Genomic DNA, 12662 nt, shown 5'->3' on the forward strand with positions numbered 1-12662 from the left:
TGTTGCATTTGACCAAACTGACGTAGCGTTAACTATGCTAATGTGGCATTGACTAAATTAATAACAAGTTTTATGCTAATGTGGCAATAAATGATGATGTGGTGAGAAGTGATGATATGGCATAGTGCTTATTGTATGATATGTAACAAAGTTGATGTTGCTATTAGTAGTTAGCATTATCACCCCAAGAAGTGTCAAACTTCACGATGTTTACATGTTTCAAGGTTTTGAGGAGGAGAATTTCACAATACAAATCCTTAAAACATTATAGGAAATCATGGAGCTTCACCCGATTCATGCTACCTCAATTCTTTCATATTTACCAAAAGCCTTATAATTGAAAATTTAAGCAAACCCATCCACACCATCCAATTAACCAACAACATTTAATATTAAATTGTGAATTTACCAGAAAGTGTAGCAAGAGAGAATTCATACATTGTCTTTAGGCACCTTTAGCAAGAGTTTTATTTAACTACACAAAAAAAAAAAAACTCCAAATCAAAACTTTAGATTCATAGAAAAAAATAATTAAGAAAGTAAACATAGAAAGCAAAATCAAAAGTTCGACACAAAAGGTGTTTAGTTATTAATTACTCACTTTCCATATCTTCCAAAAGGATCAACTTCAACAAAGTCTAAATAACCATTTCCAAGCTTAGACCCTCATCCATTTCTTGTTCAAGTTTTTCTTCATTCATTCTTAATTTTGAAGTTCCAACAATGTTTTTAAGCAAGGGAAAGAAGAAGAATCACTCTAAAAAAAGAAAAGAAAGTAAAAAGCATCATTTTATGTTTAATTTTTATCGTCAGGCTGGTTAGATATGAGCAATCAAGACGTTTTCAACCTTATCAGGCCAGGTGTTGCTTGATTGAGGTAGATTGAGTTGTTGCTTGCTGCCACATCTCACTTTTTCTCTCTTTTGTTAAGGATGGTTAAAAGATGAAACTTTAGTTTAAAATTAAACATAAAAATGATAGTTTATTTTTTAAAAGTTTAACTCAATCTTCTCTTCCCTTCTTTCTTTTATAATTCACCTTTTTAAATTTTTTTTTAAAATTTTAAAACACCACCTCATCATTAATTACCATGTAAGCTAGTGCCATGGTAGCACAGGAGTTGTTATTAATCTAGTCAATGCCATATCAATATAACCGATTTCATGTCAACTTGATCAAACGTCATGTTAGCATATTTGACGGTTAAATTTGGACCAACATTAAGAAATTTGAAAAGTATAATAACTCAATTTACATAAATTATTATATAGAGGTTAAGTCCTTTTTTTTCTAGAGTAAACGGACTAAAAGTATAATTTGACCAAATAATAACTACAGATTTAAGGAAAATTCTTCTCAACCATTAAGTTAGATAAGCTATGATTTCATTTATCCAAATAAATAGAAAAACCTACTTTAAATGAAAACATACTGCTACAAGCAAAACAATAAAATGTTTCAATAATACAACAATAACTTAACTAAAAATCACTAGAGGGAAGTTCCAGCTTTGACAAAGGCCATATTTACTAGGTCCCTGATAATATGATTGTAGCTACCAAGCTTCCACTTTTTTTTATATCTACAATATTCTTTAAAGATTTCCTTTAAGCAGAACAATAAAATGTAAAATTCTCTTCTTTCATGTATAGTAGATAACTGCATTCTAGGATATGCTTAAGAGAACTACAAAAAAAAGATTTCCTCTAAGCTTCTTTTTTACCTAATTGAATTTTGCATGTCAATCCTTTACTTGCCTATTGTAAATGCTTGATTTTGGCTAATGTGTTATTATGTCTTTAAGTGTTATTTTACAAAATAATAACAAAAATAGAACAACTATGTTACATGTAAAGAGTATAAGTACCTCAAACCAAGTAGCAAGGTTTGCGAATTATTTTCACCTTTAGGATATTTTAGAGAGTTTGGTTTGGTGGCTTAAATATGAAAGTAATTGAAAGGTCATCCTCTTAACCTTTCTTTGAAATACATGTACTTTACCTTTACCCTCTTTCTTAAGAAAACATGTGACAAATTGTTAAATGTCACTAAGCTCCACTACTCAAAAAACTCGCACAATACCTAATATATGTAGTGAGATAATGTATTCCTATAACATCCACTAAGTTGTTTTTTCCTTAATGAATGTGTTTTTCTCATAATGAGGATGTGAATGTATTCCCCCTAAATGTGCTCTTCCCATTTATCCAATAAGCAATTTCCGCCAACTACTTTAAAAAGGCATTCCTACTTGATATATATATATATATATATATATATATATATATAGACGCTTGGAAATTCAGGAGACAGATTACAAAATCACCAAATTACTCTATAAACCTTCTCTTTAAGCTTTTCCTAAATAATCTTTTTCTCTCCTTAGTTCTTTCCATCCTATTTTCCACCATGCTTTGCCATTATGCCTTCTCTATCTTTTCACTAACTTGTATATCCCTCATCTCTTGCATAAAGCACTAAATACTTCAAGGACTAATCTAGTCTTCTTTTTTTATCATCTCAAATGCATCTTACTTTACTTATTACGACAATTCATCTCTCTCCTTACCAGAAGAAACTTTTACATTTTTGTGACTCCACTTAAAAAAAATGATTGAATTAAGTGAAAGCCATTTAAAAATTTTTATTAATAGAATATATGGATAGTTTTCCCTATAATCAAGGAACACTAGATTCCACTTACGTTTATGACCTCATGAAAATGCTCTAAGCTTCCCAAAAAGGAATGCAATTGTTGAAGGATAACAACAAAAAGATAATGGAGACCATTTCCCAACTCGCGTCCTCTACCACTACAATGCTATAAATCTAGTCCATAAAGCTCTATAACAGCAAAAATGCTACTAAGAAGGTCAATAACATGGTAGAAATGGAGATAGAACTACTGACGCACTGACCAATACAACTAATCATTCTTTTGTTGCTAATCTTACTACATCAACTCTTTTAATTACTACTTAAATCTTTGTCACAAAGGAAGAGCTTGAGAAATTGCTCGACTTTAAAGAAAAAGAGTCTTAACTTATCGAAATTTGACCTAAAACTGCCTTATCTTACCAAAGTAACAACTAAGTTATATCCTAAAAGTTACATTAGCCTAAAATTCAAGCAATCCAATGGCGAGATCGATAATGCTTGAGAACATGCCATGATGTTTGTGGAGATTCCAAAAATAGTAAGATTGGATGATGATTTGAAGTTGAAAGAGTTTTCTAAGTCATTCACTAAAGAGGCTTATACTTAGTACGTTAATCTCACCCTCGATTCAATAAAATCTTAGAATCAAATGTGCAAAATGTTAAGGAAAATGTTCTTCTCCACTCAAGATAATGTGACCTTTAGTGATCTAAGAAGAGAACATCAAAAGCCAAGATAAGATCTCATCAAGTACATCTAGTGCTTTAGAGAACAAGTACTAGACATATAAGATTTTAATGACAAAAAAGAACTAGTCAAAGTTTGCATCTAAGTTATGTTTGATGAATAAAGGTAACATTTAAAAAACTTACCTCTTCCCACTTTTTTTACTTTAGTTGAGGCTGCATAATGGACCAATATTATGATCTTTAGGCAAAGGAGAGCTAATCATTTCGATAGGAAGAACAGTCTAACAATAAACAAAATCCAAAGAAGAGATAGGGAAAGAAGAATTCCTTGACCAAACTTGAGGCCTAGGCAAGACAATCTCAAAAGAAAATAAGATGAAAAAGTTGGTGCACCCCATCCGCTTTTAGTCCCACTAGACAAAACGAGGGTGCTTCATCAAGAATGGATCAGAAACAAACAAGTGAATTTACCTTACGTACTATAACCACTAAAGGCAAAAAAGAAGTCCAATCTAAGGTATTATGATTATCACTGCACAATTGGTCATCCATTTGCTAAAAGTAAGAACTTCCATAAAATATTTCTCTAAAGAACATAAGCAAGAGAGATCTTGATTGGAAACAATAAGATTCAAAATATAACCCATTCCTCGATCATCCAAATGCTTAAGGGCAAGTAAATATAGTTGCCCATGTTTAAGAAAAGCCTTTTTTCTTTTTCCAACCAAGATAAGGGCACATGTGCAGCTACCTTGGGTACTTTTTCTATTGCCATCTCACTCATGAAAAACCTAGCTTCAAGCGTTTTGTTTATCTACTTAACTTTTTAGAGGACTTAAGGAATGAAGTAACTACTGCATCAGTATAAATAGTTGGATCCTAATATGTGGAATGCAACTTGGTAAGATAACTTTTGAGGAAAATGGCTAACAGGTATGAAAATGCCTTCATATTCACACAAGTAGACACATGAACATCACATTTCCATCATAATAAGTCACTCTATGTGGAGAGTAGCATCAACGAGGATCTCATTTAAAGTATGTTCATAGATGATGGGTCCTCAATAAACCTCATGTCGTTCACTACTTTGTAAGTCATGAAGGTAGACTTGAAAAGCCTACACCATCCAATAACCATTACTTTTTTTTTATAATTAAGACATTACAACTCTAAGACAATTCACTATGAGTTTCAAGATATGGCCTATTTAAGATTAAACTTGTTTCCATGTTATTGAGGTAAATGTGGCTTAACATGTTTGTATAGGAAAGAAATTCTTACACACATAATATCATTCCTTCCTCACGTCATTAGTGCATCAAAGGCTATTGGAAAGGTAAAAAAATCTTCATTCCAGCTACAAGAACACCATTTAAGTGCCATAAGGTTAATTATACTGAAGCTTCTTTTTTTGAGGAGTTAGAATAAAAGGGGTGAAATTGCTATAGCTAAACCCATAGGGATTCCACTTTCATTGAGAATAGTACTCCCAAAAGGATAGGGAAACCATCACAAAGAAAAAGAAGTGTGGAGGAAAAATAAGACATTAAAAAAGGAAAAAGGAAAAAACTTTATTGGAATAAGCTTTTATAATCGTGAAGATGGGAAGATGGTGTGCTACTTATGACAGGATGCAAGGTCTACATAAACACCTTGTATTATAACTGGGTTGGCTATAATTGACTTTGAGATTTAGAACTACTACTAGTATTGTATTACCAATCAGTTACTGAATAAAATAATAGATAGTCAGATATTCCAAATAGGTACAAGCTTTTATGCCTAACTTGTGCATCATAGTCCACACCAAATCCTTGCAAAATATTATTTGCTTTGGTCCTTTGGCCTTATAGTTTTATCCTACAAAAGACACACCACAAGTTGAAGGTGGTGTGAACTATTAAATGTTCAGTCTTACTTTGATACACAATCGATGTGGGATTCATGGCTCCTCTTTAAGACAACAACATCCTCTTTTGACTCTTCATTAAGAGCTTCTCTTCAATGTAAGATTTATAGCTCTACCCATTAAGAGCATTTCTCTTTAATATGGGATTCACATAGCTTTCAACTAAGATCGTGACATCCTCTCTTACTTCAATAAAGGTTCACTATCCTCGATGGCACATTGCTAGTACTCTTAGAGTCCACTCTCATACCAATTGGCATACACTACACCTTTTAGCTCAAGTATGAAATAGCTCGCGCGGCACTTGGGTGGATGCTTCGACACAAGATAGTTAAGAACTCGATTATATATGAATAAAAACCAATTATAGCCATGAGTTAGTTTATGAAAAACAATAGCAAAATATAAAGCTTAGTGAATGCCATATACGTGACCACTGGTTCCATATAAGAAAAAAATATTTTATTAATATTGAAAAAGAGTATAAAGAGACCGTGTGTATAAACACACTATTGTTGGGCCATAAAGACAGCTTTGGATGGTTAGCCTAAAACATATCTTAACTAGTGAGGCAGCCTAAAAATTCGTCAACTGCTCACCCCTTTATAAAAGGGTTAATGAGCTTTTACACCTATGTCACCAAAAGCCATTATAATATGTGAAATGAGGACATTCCTTCTTTCAAAGGTCTTTCCCCTAAAGACTTAACAAGCTTTTATAAGTACGTTATGAAGGCTTATTACATTGTTTGAAATGGGGACATTCTCCTTAAGACAAAAAAAAAAACTTAATCTCTTATACAGTTCTAGCCCATCATGGCCCTATACAAAGGTTGGCTCATGACATTGTGCATGTGTGTTAGCTTTATAGCTTTCAAATTGATCCCATTTTTTAAAATGATAAAAGAAAATGATCAAAATTTCATTGAAGTCTTGAAATATAAAGTCTAGACATCCTTGAGCACTTTTAAATGAGTTTGAGAAAAAGAAAAATGAAAAAGGATTTTGAAAAATGTATTTTGGTCTAAATCTATCGATACATGTTATTCATGTATCTATACATTTGTACAAGTATTGATAGAAATTAAAATCTATCAATACATGTTCTTGAGAAAAGTCAACATTCGTAAAGTCAAACTCAATCTATCGATTCATTCTCAAAGTGTATCTATAGAAATTCAACAAAATGGCCATTGCCTTAAAAGTATCGATATATTCATCAAATGTATAGATACATGTTTAATAGAATACTCATTACCTCAAAAGTATCGATACATGAATATATATATTGATACATTTTCAACAAAATGTTCAAATATTTGCAGCCAAGTTTAAAAGTATCGATACATTTCAAAATGTATCAATACATTTCAGTAGAATTCAAAAATAAAAGCAATAATGTATTGATACATGCACACATGTATCGATACAATATGACCATTGTAGCATATAATGAAAAGAAAAATGACTATTTTCACATTAAATGCTTTTCCAACCGCTTTAGAAGCTTCATCAATTATAAATACAAGCTCCCACCATATTTATGAAGGTTCAAAGACTCTAAAACGCAACTCTAAGAGAAGATTTCAGCTCAAATCATTCAATACACTTTGTACTCCTCTTATAGCATTTAAGTCTTCTATTGTACTATTTATTACGCCTTTATTGCTTATTCTTTTCTTCACCAAACATTGTACTTAACCTATTACCCAGCCTTTAAGAGACATTTTAGCTGCACTTGTATTTCTCTTATTATATTCACTTAAGTGGCTATACCTTAATCAATTGAAAATGAAGTATTTGAATGGTTATACCTTAACCAAGATAAAAGGTAGAACAGTTTCGTTTTAACCATAAAAAGGCATTGTGTTGAATAGTTATGCTTGATCCACAAAAAACATTGTATTAAATCTTTTTCTAATAGTGGATTTTAAACTCTTTAATAAATCTAAGAGAGAAGACATAGGTAAGGAGTTCGATTTTTTATAAAAACTATTATGTTGATTTTCCTCTCTTGCTCGTTTAATCTTATTTGTGTTTCTAACTTCTCTTGTTTGACAAGAAATCAATTATCTTATTCACTCTCAAAAAGGGGATTTGACTTGAAGGAATTTTATTTTCTTGAAATTGAAAAGAAATTTTTCAAAACATTAAAAATGTTCCAATTCAGCTTCCTTTTAAACTATTCACATTGAACTTATTGCATTAACAGTATAAGCTAATGATAAAAAATTTACAAAACATCTCTATGGTTATCGAGTTCTTTGTGTGTGTGTGTGTTAATTGGTTGCTAACAAATGAGTTTTTTGTGTTGTACTTCATGTTTTTGCTTTACTTCATATTACCTTATTTGGACATGTCTTTGTTTTATTAAAAGTTTTTCTTCTTTCTTAATGTTCATTGAGCAGTAGATGTTGGGACTAAACAAAGCATTCTTTATTAGATTGTTCCCATTATTGACCAAAGGTGTTAATTTATAATTGATAAATATAAAAACAACTTTTTAATTACATTTTTTAGGATCTCTTTCTAGTTTGGTACATTTTTAAGAATCATTTATTGGTTTAATATATCTACCATAGCTGATATAAAAAAGATGTGGATGTGTTTGTTTAGTGGTAGACATGTTTTTTAGCCATGATCATGATGATGGTTTCTTACTCAAATTTCATGGAACTTATATGACAAGAATATATTTGTGATCGAAATTTAATTTTGTAACAAAGGCATACATGCATATAATTACAAAATTTATCTACAAACAATTTGTGTTGAGTAACAGATATGGGAGCTTGAACTGTGATGCTTCTACCTAAAATGCCCAATTCATGTTTTTCTTTTTTCATGTGGGAACAACATTTGTAGATTATTTCCCTTGATCTAGTAAAAAAGGCATTTGACTTCATTATCTTATGCATGTATGCCTTAGAACAAGATATTGATCATGATCATACCATAAGTCTAGTGGATGATATATGGAACTTATATGCAAAGTCACCTAGCTATTGTAGGACTTAAAAACAAGCTTTTCTCTTATTCCAATCAAGTAGCCATTACATTTGAAAAGGATATAGCAATCCAGCAAAGAGTAAAGTCACCAGCTGCTGTAGTGAAGAACATAAAAGCTGTGGAAGCTACATTTGCATCAACAAAGGCAATTATCAATTTAGAGTGAACTTTAGTATTTTTATTATTTTTGAACTCTTTTGTATTTTAATAAAGGTGGATCTCCTTTCAGTGGCTTCAACTTTAATTTTATTAGAATTTTGTGACTCTGGGTTTGCAGTATCAATCAAGGAACTTTATTTATAATTTTCAATTATATGGTTTTAGTAATAATGTTATGCAAATTGTAAATCTATAATGTGGGCATAGACCTAAAATTATTTATTATGGTTGCTCAAAATTGGAATACTGGCAGTAGTTAAAATTTTCAACGATACTTCAAAAAATGGTACCATGAGGATGTTTAGTTGTTTGTTAGTGTTTTAAAACATGATGAAATTTTTTTCAAAAAATAAAAAATAAAATATGTATAAAAATTACATTTTAAGAAAGATTTCACGTGTCATTTATAAACTAAATTTGCATTATAATAAAAGAAAATAAAATATATAAGATTATAATAAAAATAAAAATAAAATATTTGAGATTAAAAATTTATTTAAAAGATGATATCATATAAAAATTAATAGTACAAGAATATAGACTAAATACCCAAATTAGTGTTTAAACTATTTTAAAAAAGTTAATTACCTATATCTTTTTATTGCATTCAAATAAGTCATTGAACTTTTATTTGGGATTAAATAAGTCTATCTTATTAGCTGTTAAATAACTTCTGTTAATCAACATTATAGTTGGCGATTTTTATGCTACATCATCTACCACCTAATAAATTGATGTGTCGTTTAATGATGTCAATATCAACTCTACGTGACAGATGACGTGACATTAAATGTTACTCAACAGAACTTACCGTTTTGTCCAACCATATGTCCAAAAATGATTGTCTTAAGGATTTAAAACAAAAAAAAAACTAATTACTTTCTTTTTTTAATTTGATTGAAGGTTTTGTGTCTACATAAATTAAATCATTCGATTTAAGGTTTAAACTTAAAACTTACTAAATCATCTTAAAGATTAAAAATTAACTAATGTTGTTTTAATTCATATTTAATCATTTGACATGAGTAACAAATCAATTATTAACAATCCTATGTCTTTTTTATTTAACAATAATTTTCTAATCGTGCTATCATTGTGATGATGAAACAATTTTCAGCTTTGGCTTGATGAACAACAAAATCACTGTATAAACTGTTCATTTTGTACCAATAGAATAGAAAATGAAGAACTTTATTGAACGATGAAGCAAATTCTAGAAAAAGGATTGAAGTGATATCCTAGAATCTTGTCTTGGTTAAAAAAGCAGCTACACCCATTTATACAAGGCTACAGCTAAAAAAAATATCCAGAAAGAAAATAAAAGAATATAACAAAATAAATATTTGCCTATTTACAAACTTGACACATGTAGACTGATACACGTGTAATTACCATATTCAACACCCCCCTCAAGATGAGAATTATGAGCATGAATTTTCAAAATACTCATCTTGCTAAGTAAGAATTGAAATTGTCCTGGTAAGAGTGATTTAGTAAACAAATCTATCCCTGATGAGAAGTTTGTATATAACTTGGTCTAATAATTCCTGAAACCACCTTTTCTCTTACAAAGTGGCAATCAACTTCTATATGTCTTGTTTTCTCATGAAAAACAAGATTTCTGCATATACTCAAAGTAGATTGATTGTACAATATAATTCTACTGCTTCTGAGTGAACAACTCTAAAGTCTGTCAATAAGAACAACAGCTAAATAATTTCACTACATGTTACAGACATTGATCTATACTCTGCTTCAGTAGAGCTCTTTGCTACAACACTCTGTTTCTTTGACTTCCAACTAATTAGAGCGTTACCAATGAAGATAACATAACCAGTCACTAATTTTCTTGTAAGTAAGCAACCAGCCCAATCGCTATCACAATACGCCCTCAATTTTAGTTGTGAAGAAGCAGACATCAAAATTCCCTGACCCAGAGAGCCTTTCAAGTATCTAAGAATTCTGAAAGCAACCTGTAAGTGTACATTCCCTGGTTTGTCCATAAATTGTGCTAGAACTTATACCCCATATGCAATATTTGGCCTAGTAAAAGTCAAATATATTAATTTACCAATGAGTTGCCTATACACAATACCATCAACCAACAAATCCTCTTTATCAGCAGCAGCTATCTTATGATTATATTCCATTGGGGTTAAGGCTGGCTTAGAACCTAACAAACCATGCTCATTAATAAGATCTAGTGCATATTTTCTCTGACACAATAAAATACCTTTAGGAGATCTAGCTATCTCAATACCTAAGAAATACTTAGGTGAACCAAGAACTTTCAACTTGAATTTTGAGTTCAAATACTATTTCACTTCAGTTTCAACTTGTGCTACAGAACTAACTACTACAATATCATCTATATATACAAGCAAAGCTACAAATTCATCAGTATTATACTTCTTTGTAAACAAAGAATAATCAGCTTTTGATTGCACAAATCCATACTGAATTAAAGTCTCTGTAAATTTGGCATTCCACTATCTTGATGCTTGTTGAAGGCCATATAATGATTTTTGGAGTTTACAAACAAATTTAGTCCTCAGTGGACATTGCCCTTAAATGTCAAATCCTTGAGGCAATTCCATATACACATCCTCAACAAGGTCACCATTAAGAAATGCATTATTGACATCTAATTGGGATAAGGACCAATTATGAATAGCAACTAGTGCAAAGAAGACTCTTACAATTGTTTGCTTAGCAACAGGCCTAAGGGTGTCTTGATAATCAAAACCTTCCCGTTGGTTGTAGCTTTTGGCTACCAACCTAGCCTTGAATTTATCTATATTGCCATCAGCAAGAAATTTAATTTTATACACCCACTTGCAACCAATGACTGGAAAATTAGAAGGAACAGTAACCACTTCCCAAGTTTTGTTTTCAACTAAAGCATTCAATTCATCTTGCATAGCATTTCTCCACTGAACATGATGTACAGCTTGTGCATATGTTGTAGGTTCAAAAACAGAAGATAAACTAGTAGTGAAAGTCTTATGTGTAGAAAAAAGCTGGCTATTGGACAAGTAATTATTAATAGGATATGCTGTAACATTAGATGCCAATAAAGGTAAATCACAATGATAAGACTCTAGGTACTCAGGTAAAGATCAAATGCGATTGCTTTTCCTTGGAATGAAAGAAGTTTCTGTTTGAGATGGAACAAAATTTGGCTGAACATCAAATAAAGATGAAGAATCTGAAGGAGTTGGGGAAGAAAAATCTAATGGTGAAGGAATATTTGAAGGTGAAACAAAGGAATCTAGTTGAGCATTAGAATGTACAAATGTATAAGGAAAAATTGGTTCATCAAAAATATATGGTGAAGGCAAAGGAGTAAAGGAAGATGGATCCTTGTTACCTGAATGTTTGAAAGGAAAAATAGATTCATGAAACACAACATTCCTGAAAATTAAACACTCATGAGTTTCTAGATCATATAGCTTGTGACCTTGGACACCAAATGAATAACCAATGAAGATGCATGGTTTAACTCTAGGATCAAATTTTGTTTTGTTTCTTTGTAAGGTACTAGCAAAACATAAAGAACCGAAGACCTTGAAATGAGAATATGATGGAGATTTGTGATATAATATTTCAAAAAGAGTTTTGTTGTGAAGTAGTGGAAAAGGAATACGGTTAATAATATGTGTGGCTGTAAGAACAGAGTCTTCCCAAAATTTAATAGGAAGAGAAGCTTGAAAAAAGAGAGCCTTAGCAATATTCAATAAATGCTGATGTTTCTTTTCAACAATCCCATTTTATTGTGGAGTTTCCACACAAGACATATGATGCACAATTCCAGTTTTTGAATAAAATTCCACTAATCTAAACTTTGGTGCATTATCTGTTCTTAAAACTTGGACTGATGTATGAAATTGAGTGTTTATCATTTGACCAAACGTAGGAATTATGATACTGACATCAGACTTGACTCTTAATAAGTACAACCAAGTAAATCGAGAATAGTCATCAACAATTGTTAAAAAATAATGATGTCCTAACAAAGATGGCATACGATAAGGCCCCCATACATCTGCATGAATTAGTTCAAAAGGTTTTGCAGTAGATTGAGTATGCAACGGAAAAGGCAATTTGTGCTGCTTAGCCAAAAGACAAATATTACATTGAAAACCATCTTTACAAATCACATATGAGAAGCATTCATGAATCTGTTTTATTCTTTGTGATGACACATGACCTAGTCTATAGTGCAACATATCAAAA

This window comes from Theobroma umbraticum, unplaced genomic scaffold (assembly GCF_002168275.2).
Source record: "Theobroma umbraticum cultivar Fairchild unplaced genomic scaffold, ASM216827v3 scaffold_20.0, whole genome shotgun sequence".
Taxonomy (NCBI): Eukaryota; Viridiplantae; Streptophyta; class Magnoliopsida; order Malvales; family Malvaceae; genus Theobroma; species Theobroma umbraticum.